Here is a 13,796-nt window from a genome sequence, read left to right on the forward strand (position 1 = left end):
TGCATTCTACTTTTACACAAACACAAGCACAGCAAATAATAAAGATTGTGTTGTCTTTCTCTGAAGTTCAGAGAATGTAAATCCCAAAGATATTCTTGAGAAGAATTGTGCCTTGCTTTTCTCTGTGAAGAGAAATGTAACTGCACTGGGAGAAGGTGAGGGTGACAGGAAGGGCAGAACTTCTGTCCCATGGCAGGGGGAATTTGCCCCTGAAGGACTGATCAGCAGTGCATGGAGAAAAGCCTCCCTTGGTTCAGGAGTAAATACTGCAGGTGTTGGTGAGACCAGAAGTGAAACATGCTGCGAACACCCCAGGTCTGGGACATGCTAACACTGTGCACCCTGGGGAGTGTCAGCAGACACTGCAAAAACCACAGAGACACCAAGAGGAGATGGGGGAGTGGGGATGACCCTAATAACTGAGATTTTCTTTGGCTGAGGGGTGAGAGGCTGGCATGGCAGGTGCAGCCCACAGGGAGCACAGCTCTTGTGCCAGACGTGAGTCAGCTCAGCTGCACACCCTGAGTGGGTGAAGTGACACAAAAAACCCCAAGGCAGCTCGGTGAGGGTGTCACTTCCTGCTCACCCTGAAGCATTCACATCCCTCAGCAGCTGATCCAGGCCAGTCTCATGTAGCTGCTGAGACAGCCACAGCTTAAACAAAAAACCCTGAAGCAAAATGGGGAACCTCTGGGGGCTGACAGGGATCTTACACTGAGTATTTTCTCGTTTTGGGCAGGAACCTGTTCCCCTTTCATAAGGCAGGGATCACTCCAAGAGCTTCCCAAGGTACATGAGGACAGGTCTAGGCAGATGTATGCCCCATCTCTACCTTGGAGATCCTCTAGGAAGGAGTGCTCAAACTAAAGCAAATTGATGTTACAATTGGACTTGTTTATAATTCTGTGATTCTATGTTGGTTTCAAGACATGACAATGAGATGCAATATCTGAAACCTTCACAAAACCATGGACCTTTTGCTGGCTTTTGGCTGCAGTGGCAATAGTCTCAATTTCTTCCTGTGGAAATTGTTTCATCAGCTAGTTCAAAGGGTTTTAGGAGTGGAACAGGATGGTCTGTTTTCCTTACAATGCTTGCACTGCCCATCCCTGCCAGTTCATGCCTTTCCTCATGTTGTTCTGGGCTTTCATCAGCTTTACAAATGCTCCACACTTCTGCATGAGAGCCCTTTAGTTCAGGAGCTTCTTGTGGACCTGCTACAGGTCAACACATGCCATCTTCACAATGCCTGGAGCAGGTTTTTGCCAGCAGCTTGGATAACTCACTTTTCTACTCCTCATTGTTCTGGCTGGTCTGATGACTAAACCAGTCTTTAAAATGCATTATTTTCAGGATTTAAACACAGCAATGGTTTATCTTCTCAGCATTGTTCTTTTGTTTTTAGTATTATTTCATTCTGGTGATACAGCAGAAGGTGCACTGGTTTGAAGCCAGCAATAAATCTAAGCAACTCTTGGAGTCTTCAACATTTTAAGTCTCCAGCATTAACATATTTTTGTGTGTTATTTTCTGTGGATGGAGCAATGGATGTCTGTGACTGCCTGATTCAGAGGAATAAAAAGAAGATTCTTGAAACAATTTCCAAGATATATTTTTTATTGATGCCAGTAGGGTCAGGACACTTGGTTCCTTCTAAGACATTTGAAACCTCCATGATCAATCCTGACCTTCACCTCCTGGTGAATATTTGCCAGGGGAAAAGCTCAGTCTAAGGGTTTATCCTCTCCCACCCTGAGAAGGAACAGATGTTTCTCCATGTGCCTTTCATTTGTGAGAAGAAGGGAAGGGAAGGGAAGGGAAGGGAAGGGAAGGGAAGGGAAGGGAAGGGAAGGGAAGGGAAGGGAAGGGAAGGGAAGGGAAGGGAAGGGAAGGGAAGGGAAGGGAAGGGAAGGGAAGGGAAGGGAAGGGAAGGGAAGGGAAGGGAAGGGAAGCCATTGCTCTGCTTCCCAAAAGCAAAATACTCTCAGTTTTCCCTTGACAGAGAATTGCTATTTTCTGAAGTCAGGTGTTCAGCTTCACACTCTTGTAAGGATATATCTAAAACCAATATCTTCTCAATGGCCATCCAAAAAGAGAGAATAAAGCTCCCAGTTTGCTTCTGTAGCATGACCATGCAATGACAGTAACCTTTTATCTGTGGTGGTGGTTTCTTCTGGGGATCTTTAAAGATGGCCTGAAGACACAGACTGAACAGATTTCTCTGCATGGATTTCCTATTGCTTGGAAATAGGATATTTGAGGACACAATGTGCCTTCACCAAGAAAGACCTCTGTTCTCTGCTAAATGACTTTGTCCCACCATGGGTCATCTGGCCTAAAGACCAAATTTTCTTACTAGTTTATTCTGCACTTCAGGCCCTGAAGCTCCCAAAATTTTAGCCTCAGTCCATGGTCCTGAACTACTCCATGGCATTTATGGGATTCTTTCCTAGTAAAATGGAGGGGTTTGCACACCCTGGGTGGTTTCAAAGGCCTGCACAGACTGCAGACCATGGACTGCACTTGATTGAGTTATTAGTAACAGAGCTCTTCTCTCTGAGGCTGAAGTATCCTTTGTTGGCAAACCAGACAGGTTTTCCCCAAGGCAGGAGGAGGAAGGGGAAGCAGTAGGGTCAGTGGGATTAGTGGGCTATGCCATTTCCCACCAGTGAAAGGTTTGGCCCACTGTGCTAATAGCATTCCACAGGGTGTGTTCTGGAGCAGAGCACCCCAAACACACTGCTAAAAATAATCCCTTTCAATTGCTTACAAGTGCTCAAGTAACTTTCTCTGCAGTATTTCAAAAATTATTCACTGCACGTAATTTAAATTTCATTGTTTTACTTGAGGGAGGGAGGGCAGGGAGAAGCTACTGTGAGTAGTTATTTTATTTCTGGCTATAAACACTGGCAAAACCCAGTAACAGGAGTTAGAGTTCCAGTGAAACTTCTCAGCATGGAAATTAAACCTCTTTCTTAGGAGACTATTCTTTGGGCTTCCAAACATTCTTGCTTTAATTTTTTCCCAAAGCCCAGCACAAATAAAAGGTTTCTGCCTTGTTCTTTGCCTCTTTTATGGGTAAGAGAACATTGGCCTCAGCAATGATGTACTCCTGTGGGCACCCTTCCAGCTGTGCCCTTTGGAGCTGCTGCTGCTGTTTGTGCAGCTGCTGGACATCATTGTCCACCCCAGGGCCAGACCTCAGCCTGACCTCTGGGCCCTCAGCAGTGGTTGGACTGTTCACAGGTCAGGATCTGCCACAGGAATGCTGAGGAGCAGGACAGGACTTGACTTCAGGAAAATCTAGTGTCTCCCATTGCTTTGGTTTCCTTTCCTTCAGCATGTTATCCCAGGCTTCTGCTGAGATCTTCATTTGTTGATGAAATATTTCAACAGCTTCTTTAGAAGGATGCCAAGCAAGCAGAAAATCAAAGCATGCATTATGCATGTGAAGATACTAGTTTTCAATTTTTGTACAATTGCTTAGATCAAATCTTGACAGGATGTGGCTGTGAAGTTGTTCCACTGATTTCCAGTCAGTCTGTAATTGCCTGGGGATCCCAGCCTGGGAAAACACATCACAGCATCAGCCAGGGCCCCTCCAGGGGTAGCCTTGTGCTGTGGCTAAACCAGTATTGGAGAGGAAAACACAGCTAAGTAGGGAGCAATGAAAAGGAGGAACAACATCTCCAAGGACTGTGTTAGAAATGATGCAGCTGTCTGTCCCTGCTGTGAATCTCCCCCAGCCTGTTTCAGGTGCCTCATGGAAGCCTGTCCTCACCAGCCTCCCCTCCCAGAGCCACCTGCCAGGATTTCTGACAGCCCTCATGGAATCATTTGAGTTGGTAAGCACCTTTTAAAGGTCATCTAGTCCAACCCCCCTGCAATTCACAGGGATCTCTTCAACCAGACCAGTTTGCTGAGAGCCCCATCCAACCTGACCCTGTATGTTTTCAGGGATGAGGCACCTCCCTGGGCAACCTCTTCCAGCATTTTATCATTCTCATTATAAAAATTATATCTTATACTTGGTCTAAATCTATCCTCTTTTAGTTTTAAAACATTATCCCCCATTCTATTGCAAAAAACAAAATAAAAAAAATTGCCAATTGCCCTACTAAAAAGTTTGCCCCTGTCCTTCTTCTAAGGCTCCTTTAAGTATTAAAAGGCCACAATAAAGTAAAAAACTCTCCCTGGAGCCCCTTCCCTGCTCCCAGCTGATCAGCTCCAGCTCTCTCAGCCTTTCCTCATGGGCAGAGTAGCCTTTCACATCCTCTTTGACAGTGTGCTCATGTTTACCTACCCCACCCAAGAGAGAAGGGGCTGAGATTCCCCCTCAGTGTGCTGGGATGTCTGAGGCAGAGTGTTCATACCTGTCTGACAGCTTTTCTGCCTTTGTTTGTTCTGTATTTCAGACCCTGACACAAACCAGCTCAGCTGCCCTGGACCAGGTCACCTCCACGAACTCACAGGATTGGCAGACAGGGAGTTTCTTTTTATTTTTTAAAATTTTTTGAGTGTTGCATTAATTTTAAATTTCTTTAATCTCTGACTTGTCAGGGAGGCAAAAAAGAAAATCTCATCACCTCTGTTCTAGAGATGTAGTTTAAAGAGGAGATGACAGTATGCTTTAATTTCTTTAAAGTCCTCTCAAGCAAAATGAACATTCATTTTGTGCCTGAAAGCATCTATTTTCTGAGCCATAACTCCTCATCTCTGTTATTCACAATGTACCCTTTGGCTTCTTGACATTCTCTAGAGACGTCCCAGTCCCTGGCAACATGTCACTCTTATTAGGACTGATTTCTACAGACCTTGAGTGACTTCTGGGAAAACACTGGGCTCCTCCTCAGGAAGACAAGGCAGGCTGGTGCTCATTGTGGCTGGGACAGAAGCAGTCCCCAGAACCAGCTCTGAGCACTCCAGCCTCCCAGTTTTGTGCTACTACTGCAGGCAGGCAAGATGAGATTTGACTTTTTGCTTGGTGCTTCCCTATATTTGCTATCTCATGAATGAGCCTTTGATCCATAAATCAAGCTGGGTGTGGCTCAGACAAGTGCAGATGGGAAACAAGTGAATGTGAGGTGCTGGGCTGCCAGGGAGCAGGACAGTCCAGGAGTGCAATCCAAAAGATGGTGAACTTTGTGGCAGGATCGGCCTTGCCACCAGCACAGAGAAGAGGCAAACCCAAGTAAGTGCAGAACTCTTTTAAGCTACCTTTTCCTGACAGCTCTGACTGCTAGAGCTTATTTAACAACCCAAGAATATGCAAGAGAATGTTGTCCTGAGAGAGTCCTGTAGTCATTGAAAAAATTGAGATACTGCAGGTGAATGAATAACCTGTTATCCTGGCAGATAGCACAGAGGTAAAAATTCCTCATGGAGTGACCCATGACAAACACTGCTCTTACTTCTCTCAGTACAAGGTTTTTAGAGAAGGAAAACAAAGACCCCACATACTCAAAGGAGAAATTCCAACTTAGAGGTTTAGAGGTTTCTACTTAGAGGTTTAGAGGTTCCAACTTGTAGGTTTAGTGCTGGTAGTGAATGCCTTGGTCCTATACAGAGTTTCTGCCTTCCTTTGTGGTAACTGGTATCTTTCAGAGTGACCAGTATCAAAGTTTCCTCTTCTGTTTTCTGTTGTCTACACTCATGCTTCAGCCAGAGGCAGGGATCTGAGCCTGCCAGCAACAGCTTGCAGCTTTATTTCCTGCTGCCATGTGACAGCGGCCCTGGCAAGGAGCCTTTGGAAGAGAAGGTTTGCAGATAGGAGTGTCCAGCAGCTGCAGCAGCTGCTCCTGTAGGATTCCTCACTATTCTGTAGGATTCCTCACTATTCTATAGGATTCCTGCACCCTCTACTTCACATCAGGTCCTAGGGAAGTCAAGTGTAGAATATCTGAAGCCTGGTGTGTCAGACCCCTCTGATTCCCTGTTCTTGGGATCTGCTCATGCCAGCACAATAGTGACAAGAAGACTTGTACAGAGAGCCTGGATGGGCCAGGTGTGCTGTCACTGTCACTCCAGTGTCTGTGTGTCCCAGCTCTGCTGCCAGTGCAGAGCTCAGCCAGAGCTCTTGGATGTGCCCACTGTACACCTGAGTGCCAGCAGCTGCTTTTTGGGGACAGCAGCCTTCTGCTCAGCAAATCATGTGTGTGAGACAGGTGGAGTATGGATTGTTCCTGCCAGCAATGGGATGGAGAGCACACAAATAATGTGAAGAGCAGATCAGTTGCTTTTTTTACTACTGCTGAGTGTCTGGCTGCTGCCATACAGAATCCAAGTACAATGCATTTGGTGCCAGGTAACAATCATATTCACACCTCAGAGGAAATGTGTGGCCAGGCAGGGCTGAGATGAATGTTATCCTGGATGGAGGTATCTTTGAGGAGCCTCTGGGCCTGCCAGATCCTGCTTTGTTTATTGGTCTGTATAACTGATTGACTATTTTTCTGACTGCACAGCCTTCAAAACAGGGTAACTGTTATGAGTGACTGATTTTCCCGTGTGACTCCCAGCACAAGCAGCAGTTGCAAGGCCCAAGCTGACCAGCTGTGTATCAAAAGTGAAGGAGTAGCCAGGCAGAGCAACCAGCAAGTGCTTTAGATATGAGCATTGATATAACTTTTTGTATCATTTTTTATTGGGAAGAGGCAGCAAGGGTTTCACCTGATGCCACATCACACAGTGCTGTTGGGTGCAGCATCACTACAGCTGCTGCAACTCTGTCGTAGATATCCCTGATAATGAAAGCACCTGGGATTCACATGTCACCACCACCTCCATAAAACTGATGCTTATGCCCAATTAATAAGAAAAGTCAAGTACCTGGAACTCCTGAAAAAAATAAGTGATCAGACAAATGTGAGACAAATGGACTGAAAAAAAGAGGGGGAGAGACAGAGAGGAGGAGAAAGCATACTGACCAGGGCAGGAATGTTTCTGACCCCAAATCAACCCCCCTGAAGATTTCAAATTACTGAAAGGTGCCTGCTCTCAGCAGTTGTACAGCACCTCTAAATTAGCAGAGATTTGTATTGGCTTTGCCATTCTCCTGATCTGGTCTTTGGTCTCAGAGATCTTGTAGCAGCTCTTGCTGGCTGGGGTTAAACCATGACAAAAACAGGCAGGAACTGCAGGGGTAGCATTTGCAAAGGGAATTTTGATTTTGCTGCCACCAAACAAAGGAATGACCACCTAGGAGATGGTGTGTCAGTCACTGCTGCCTGGCTGAGGAGAAACAGGGTTTTGGCAGAAACCCTAAAACCACTTTGGTACTAAAGGCATCTGCACTCTGGCAAGGTGCACCCTCATGGCCTCATGGCTGCTGTTGATGGCCTTGGTCTGGCATCTTTCATGACACCTCATTGAAACAGGATTCAGCCATCAGCCCCCAAGATGTACAAAAGCAAACTCCAGGTTTCCATGGAGAATCTATTCTGCTTTCTCCCTGCATATCTGAAGTTCCTACCAAGGAGGAGCCAAAGCAGTGTGAGGTATTTGTTTGATACTGCTTTTACAATGGGAAAATATGCACTGGGGAGTGACTTTAAAACAGAGACTGACAAGCAATGAACCAGGCAAAAAAAAAAAAAAAAAAGCCCCAGGGCTTTATGTTATCAGTTGTTTAAAATTATCAGTCTTGCAGATACAAATTAACTAGATTGAGACTTGGCTATTATTCAAAGACGGGGAAAACCCTAATCAAAATCACATCTCCTCTGGAATTTTTGTCTGCTGGCATTATTAGAGTGCATAATTCCTCTTTGTTGGAGCAGGAAGCCTGCCCTGCTATGGCCATTATCAGCCTGCATTGTGCCCCTCCCGGTGGCAGCAGCACCCTTCACAAATCAATGACTAATCCTGATCCAAATCAGTTATCAGATATGATGGAATTGTTTTCTGTGCCCTAAGACAGCAAAGAAATAGCTGTTAACATCACTTTGCTGAAAGTATTCCAGTGCAGGGCAGACCTGATATGTGTCTCACAGGAACACAGTGGGATACTAAATGCAGCTTTTGGTCCAAGATGGTTTAGACCCTTTTAGAAAGTCTTTCCTTAAAATGTAGCTCCATTTTTTAGAGGGGGTGGGAAGAAAATCAGTGTAGTAACTCTCAAGAAGGAGGAAATTCATTCTCTTTGAGTTTAATCTTTAAGCTGGACTGCAGGGTCTGGCTTTCAGGACTGTATTTTACTTTTTCTCCATCTTTTTTATTCTATGCAGCATTCTGAGAGGCTGGTTAGTGCATAAAGCAATTCCTACTGGCACAAGACAAGAAAACTCAGCCCTGCTCACACTGCTGGCACCGAGCAGCTGTCCCAGTGTAACAAGGTACAGTGACTAAAGAGCCATTTCACTGCCTGGGTAACAAATTTGTACAAGGCAAATTCCTTCTCTTTGGTAAATGATGCACAGAAAGTGGCATTTCCATTACATCACCCAGTGCATAAATATAAAAGAGGGTTTAATTCTCTACATGACACAATTACTTCCAAAAGGAAGAACTGGAAATAAAGAGCTCAGTGAACATATCTGCAGGAATTTATGAGGGACTAATTGGTTTTATCCAGGGTGACACTGCAGGGTCATGTCCTGGCACATGTGATATCTTAACACTGTGAGATTGGGCATATTTTAAGTGCCAGAAGATAAGATAAAAATCCTGTTTAAAAGATTATGTCTTGCATCAATTTTCTGCCAGCAGCTAATCTGCCAGAACACTACAGGAAATTCTTCTTTACAGCTTCTGGGTGTATTTTTGTCCCATAAGGTACAAAGCAATCATTGTGTTGCATGTTGAATGTATGACAAATACTGAGGACACTGTAGGCTGTGTGCTTCTGCTCATTGATGCCAGTGAAGCAGTTTGTTATTCCTGTAGTCTTTCATTCTGAAACCAGGGAGCAGATTGGTGATGCAGTGTACAGACATGCCTGTATTGTGGAAGGTGCTGTTCAGACCAACAACTCCACTGCCTTTGCTGCACAGAATGGAGAGAATAACAAGGGAAAAAAAAGCTGCTGTGAAGCCTCTCCAGAAACATTTTCCCTTCAGAAAAATGTTCTGAAAGAATAAGAATTCATTCCCCAGCATTCTGCCTTCTCACTCTTGGCAGGACAATGGCCCACAGCCACAGTGGCAGGCACTGTGCAGAGACAGATCCCACCCCAAGGGGACTGCACACAAAGGGACAAGGTGTGTGCAGCTGAACTGCCAGGCCACCTTCTCACCCTTGCTGTGAGGGGCTTTAGGGTCCTGAGGAGCTCCCAAAGCACTTTTGGACTCTTACAAGTCTATGGGACTGGATGAGATCCATCCCAGGGCCCTGAGGGAGCTGCTGGAAGGGCTCCCCAAGGCACTCCCCACCATTGACCATCAGTGCTGGCTGACCACGGAGGTCCCAGGTGACTGGAGGCTGGTCAGGGTGACACCCATCCACAGGAAGGGTTGGAAGGAGGATCTGGGGAACTCCAGGCCTGTCAGCCTGACCTCAGTGCCTGGGAAGGCAATGGAACATATCTTCAGCCAGGGGATCAAGGACAGCCAGGATGGGTTTTAGGAAAGGCAGGTCCTGCCTGACCAGCCTGATCCCCTTTCATGACCAAATGACCTAACTAGTGGGTGGGAAAAAGGGAAAAGCTGTGGATGTGTCCAGCTGGACTTCAGCAAAGCCTTTGACACCACCTCCCACAGCATTCTCTGGGAAAAGCTGCAGCCCACAGGCTGGGCAGGGGCTCTCTTTGCTGGGGGAAGAACTTCCTGGATGGCTGGGCCCAGGTGTGGTGGGGAATGGGGAATTCTGCCCCCAGAATGTGTCTGGTCACCAGAGGTGTCCCCAGGGCTCAGTATTGGGCCCAGTCCTGTTTAATATCTTTTATCAATGATCTGTATGAGGGTACTGAGAGCAGCCTCAGTAAATGTGTAGATGACACCCAGTTTGGTGGCAGTGTTGGTAGCTGGAGGGCAGAAAGGCTCTGCAGAGGGACCTGGGCAGGCTGGATCCATGGGCTGAGGCCAATTGAGGAAGTTCAACATGGCCAAGTGCCAGCTCCTGCAGCAGCACAGGCTGGGGTAGAGTGGCTGGGAAGGGGCCCAGGAAAGTGGAGCTGGGGGTGTTGGATGGCAGAACTGAATGTGAGCCAGGTGTGCCCAGGGGGCCAGGAAGGTCAATGGCACCTGGCCTGGATCTGGAATAATGTGGCCAGCAGGAGCAGGGCAGGGATTGTCCCCTGTACTGAGCACTGAGGTCACACCTCCAGTTCTGGGCCCTCCATTCAGGATGGACACCTCACCAACTATTTATCAATATTTCATGACAAAAACCTTATCTCCAACCCAACAAAAACACCCACAATCGAAAATTTTACACTACACAGATAACTCAAGACAGTATCTAAACTAAAAAACATTTTAAAAACTTTTATTCCATTTTCAATCTCATATAAAAAATAATACAAATATTATAATTCATACCATTACAATCAAAAACCAACAATTTCCTAATTACAATACATAATAAACATTTTGTAGCTTATCAACTTTTACTGCACTATACTATAAATACTTTAAAGCTAATCATCTAAAATTACTCTTCACAAAATTACTCATCTTATTTATAAAACCATCCTTTAAACATTATTTCTATTTTTCTCTCAACCATATCTACCCTATTCAATAACACTTCTAAATCAATTTTTCTGATCTCAGAATTTACATACAAATCCATACCATATAAACCTTCTAGCAGACTTGAAAAACTCTCTACAAATTCATTTCCCACGGGTGACAGCAGATTGAGCATGGGCCAGGAAGGCCAATGGCACCTGGCCTGGATCTGGAATAGTGTCTGGAATAGTGTCCCTGGCCAGCAGGAGCAGGGCAGGGATTGTCCCCTGTACTGGGCACTGAGGTCACACCTGGAGTGCTGTGTCCAGTTCTGGGCCCTCCAATTCAGGATGGATATGGAGGGGCTGGAAAGACTCCAGAGAAGGACAATGGAGCTGCTGAAAGGGCTAGAGCACAAGTCCTGTGAGGAGCAACTGGGGGGGTTTAACCTGGAGAAAAGGAGGCTCAGACCAGTGACCTCAGCACTCTTCACAGCTTGTTATAAATCCCTATTATAATATTAGCTTTTTGCAGATATTAAAATGGATTTTATATGTGTAGTGTTAAAGTAACTTTGTTATAAAGATATAGTTTTGTGAAAAATGTGTATTTTATGATTGGCTTTTCACAAATATTAAAATGAATATTTTATGTGTTATGTTAGAAAGTTATGCTGTATTAATTTTTTAAGTAGTGTGTTAAATATATTTTAGGTTATAACATAATGTTAAAATAGAAACTATGCCATGTAAGATATTTTTTTAAAGAGAGGAGAGGGCTTGCACTAGGTAGCAGCCACAGGACACCTGAATCTTTCAAAGAGAATTTATCGCCTCATTATTAGAAGAAATGAACTTCTTCCTGCCTTGCTTAGCTAGGATGACGCCGTTAGGATTAAGAAGAAGAAGTTGACAATGACCAGACAGAATCCTGTGTTTGAATGGAATTTATGCATCATGTATGAGGCGCATGAATATGCAACAGGCTATTGCTTTTAAGGGTTAATCCTCTGTTAACGTGTGTCCTTTTTCAGGCTCATGCTGCTCAGAAAAAGGTACCCAGACATCCCTAATATTGTCTTATATTGTCCTAATCCAAACTGTTCAAATTTTTATTACTCTAATTATATAACTATTTGTGAAAAATGTGTATTTTATGATTGGCTTTTCACAAATATTAAAATGAATATTATATGTGTTATGTTAGAAAGAAATGCTGTATTAATTCTCTTAAGTAGTGTGTTAAATATAGTTTTAGGTTATAACATAAGGTTAAAATAGAAACGATGCTATGTAAGATATTTTTTTTTAAGAGAGGACTTGCACCAGATATCAGCCACAGGACACCTAACTCTTTCAGAGAAAGAGAATTTATTGCCCCATTATCAGAAGAAATGAACTTCTTCCTGCCCCGTTCAGCTCAGTCCTGAAGATGCCGTCAGGATTCAGAGGAAGAAGCTGACACTGACCAGGCAGAATCCTGTGTTTGAATGGAATTTATGCATCATGTATGAGGTGTATGAATATGCAACAGGCTGTTGTTTTTAAGGGTTAATCCTCTGTTAACGTGTGTCCTTTTTTGGGCTTATTTTGCCCAGAAAGAGGTACCCGGACGTCTGTAATTCTTTGTTTCTATTGTCTCATGTTGTCCTAATCCAAACTGTCCAAAATTTTTATTACTCTAATTATATTGCTATTTTTATAACCATTTTATTGCTATTAAACTTTTAAAATTTTAAAAACAAGAGATTGGCAAAGTTTTTCACAGTTTTTATTTCTGTTAACCAGGCTTGGGAAGAAGAATGTACCACAGAGAGTGGACACAAAGAATGCAGAATTTATGGGCCCCAAGGACATTTAGCAGAACTCCCAAGATAAGGAAGAAACCAATAAAGACAACTCAGGGACCGTGCTGAATCAGGTCTGCCTGGGTAAAAGGTAATTCCAGCAGGGACAGATCACAACCATGGGTTTCTCTGGGTCTGGATTGAAGGCACTGGAGACGGTAATTCATGTTTCGACTCAGGTGTTTATTATTTTTATCAGTAAAACAGTCTCACTACTGTGAGTCTGGCAGCTTTTCATTAGAAGGCACAAAATGGCCAACAATCTCTTGTTACAAGGTCTTTTAAGACTCAACTATCCAATTAAGAACTGACACCTAGATTATTTTCCCTTGTAACCCAATAACTGACCCCAAAGAGCCCCCAATGGGGAATTTTCTGCCCAGTTACAAAATGCCACCCAAACCCATGAAGAAGGAAGAAGAAGCATGAAGAAGAAATCCAGGACGACACCCTGTGCCCTCCATCTTGCTTCCACCCACAACACACTAAAAATCCCAAACCCCAAATTTCTCACTGAGTGATACACCTACACTACCCTCTATAATCTATTTCACACTTTCGTGGATTCCAGTCTATCCTGAAGTCCGGAAACTTTCTCCATGGATGAGGGTCAAAGTCAGTGCTGCCCTGGCGGTCAGGGCACCCCAGAGCAGACAGAGGAATATTCCCGGTGCTCTGGGTTTCCACATCAGCCACCAGCTGAGCCCACCTCAGAGCAAGAGAAAGCCTGAGCATGCAGACTAATCAGCTGAGAAGTGAGAGTCATGAAACAACAGAGAATACTAATTAACAACAGAACTGTGTAACTTGTAGCCAGTGAGCATTCATTCCTTGATTTTTGGAGTATCACCGAGCACCCAGGTTTGTGACACTCTGAAATAAATAATGGATGTCTCTATGGAGTGTGTATTTATTGGCTCGCCAAGCGATGTTGGTGGCCAACAGAAGCACTGCAATGGGAGCAAAGCCCCGAACGCCTCCCTCATGCCAGTATTTATTCTGAGTACCGAGGAACGAAGCATTAACAACTTTAAAGGTGCAGTTCGAACGATGAGGCACCAGCGGAGCTGGAACAGAAGCACCTAACAAGAATCGCTTCCAAAAGAAGCCTCAGTGCCCACAGAACACAAACCCGGAGCGGGCTCCGCCTGCACGGCCGGGCCCCGCCATGGCGGCACTAGGGACCTGCCAGGCCCTTTCCCTTTGCGGCTGTTCAGCGCCCGCCTGCCTGCGGGATTGTTAACGGTGCAGGGACAGTGTCAGCAGAGGCGTCACTACAGCGGCAGCAAAGGCTCCAGCTGAGCGGCAGCCGCTGCCCTTCGCTTTCCGCCCGCTTTTTCCCC

At 45.0% G+C, this 13,796-nt stretch overlaps 1 long non-coding RNA gene across 1 annotated transcript in view; it reads left to right on the plus strand.

Annotated features, from left to right (window-relative positions):
- Positions 1-12,549, plus strand: part of LOC139588554 (uncharacterized) — a 50,897-nt gene extending 38,348 nt beyond the window's left edge. The window contains exons 2-3 of the long non-coding RNA XR_011678732.1: positions 8,226-8,333; positions 12,395-12,549. This is a non-coding gene — a long non-coding RNA (uncharacterized lncRNA). The remainder of the gene's footprint in view (positions 1-8,225; positions 8,334-12,394) is intronic.
- The last annotated feature ends 1,247 nt before the right edge of the window (positions 12,550-13,796 follow it).

This window comes from Agelaius tricolor, unplaced genomic scaffold (assembly GCF_023055355.1).
Source record: "Agelaius tricolor isolate 1412-34295 unplaced genomic scaffold, bAgeTri1.0.p SCAF_1, whole genome shotgun sequence".
Taxonomy (NCBI): domain Eukaryota; kingdom Metazoa; phylum Chordata; class Aves; order Passeriformes; family Icteridae; genus Agelaius; species Agelaius tricolor.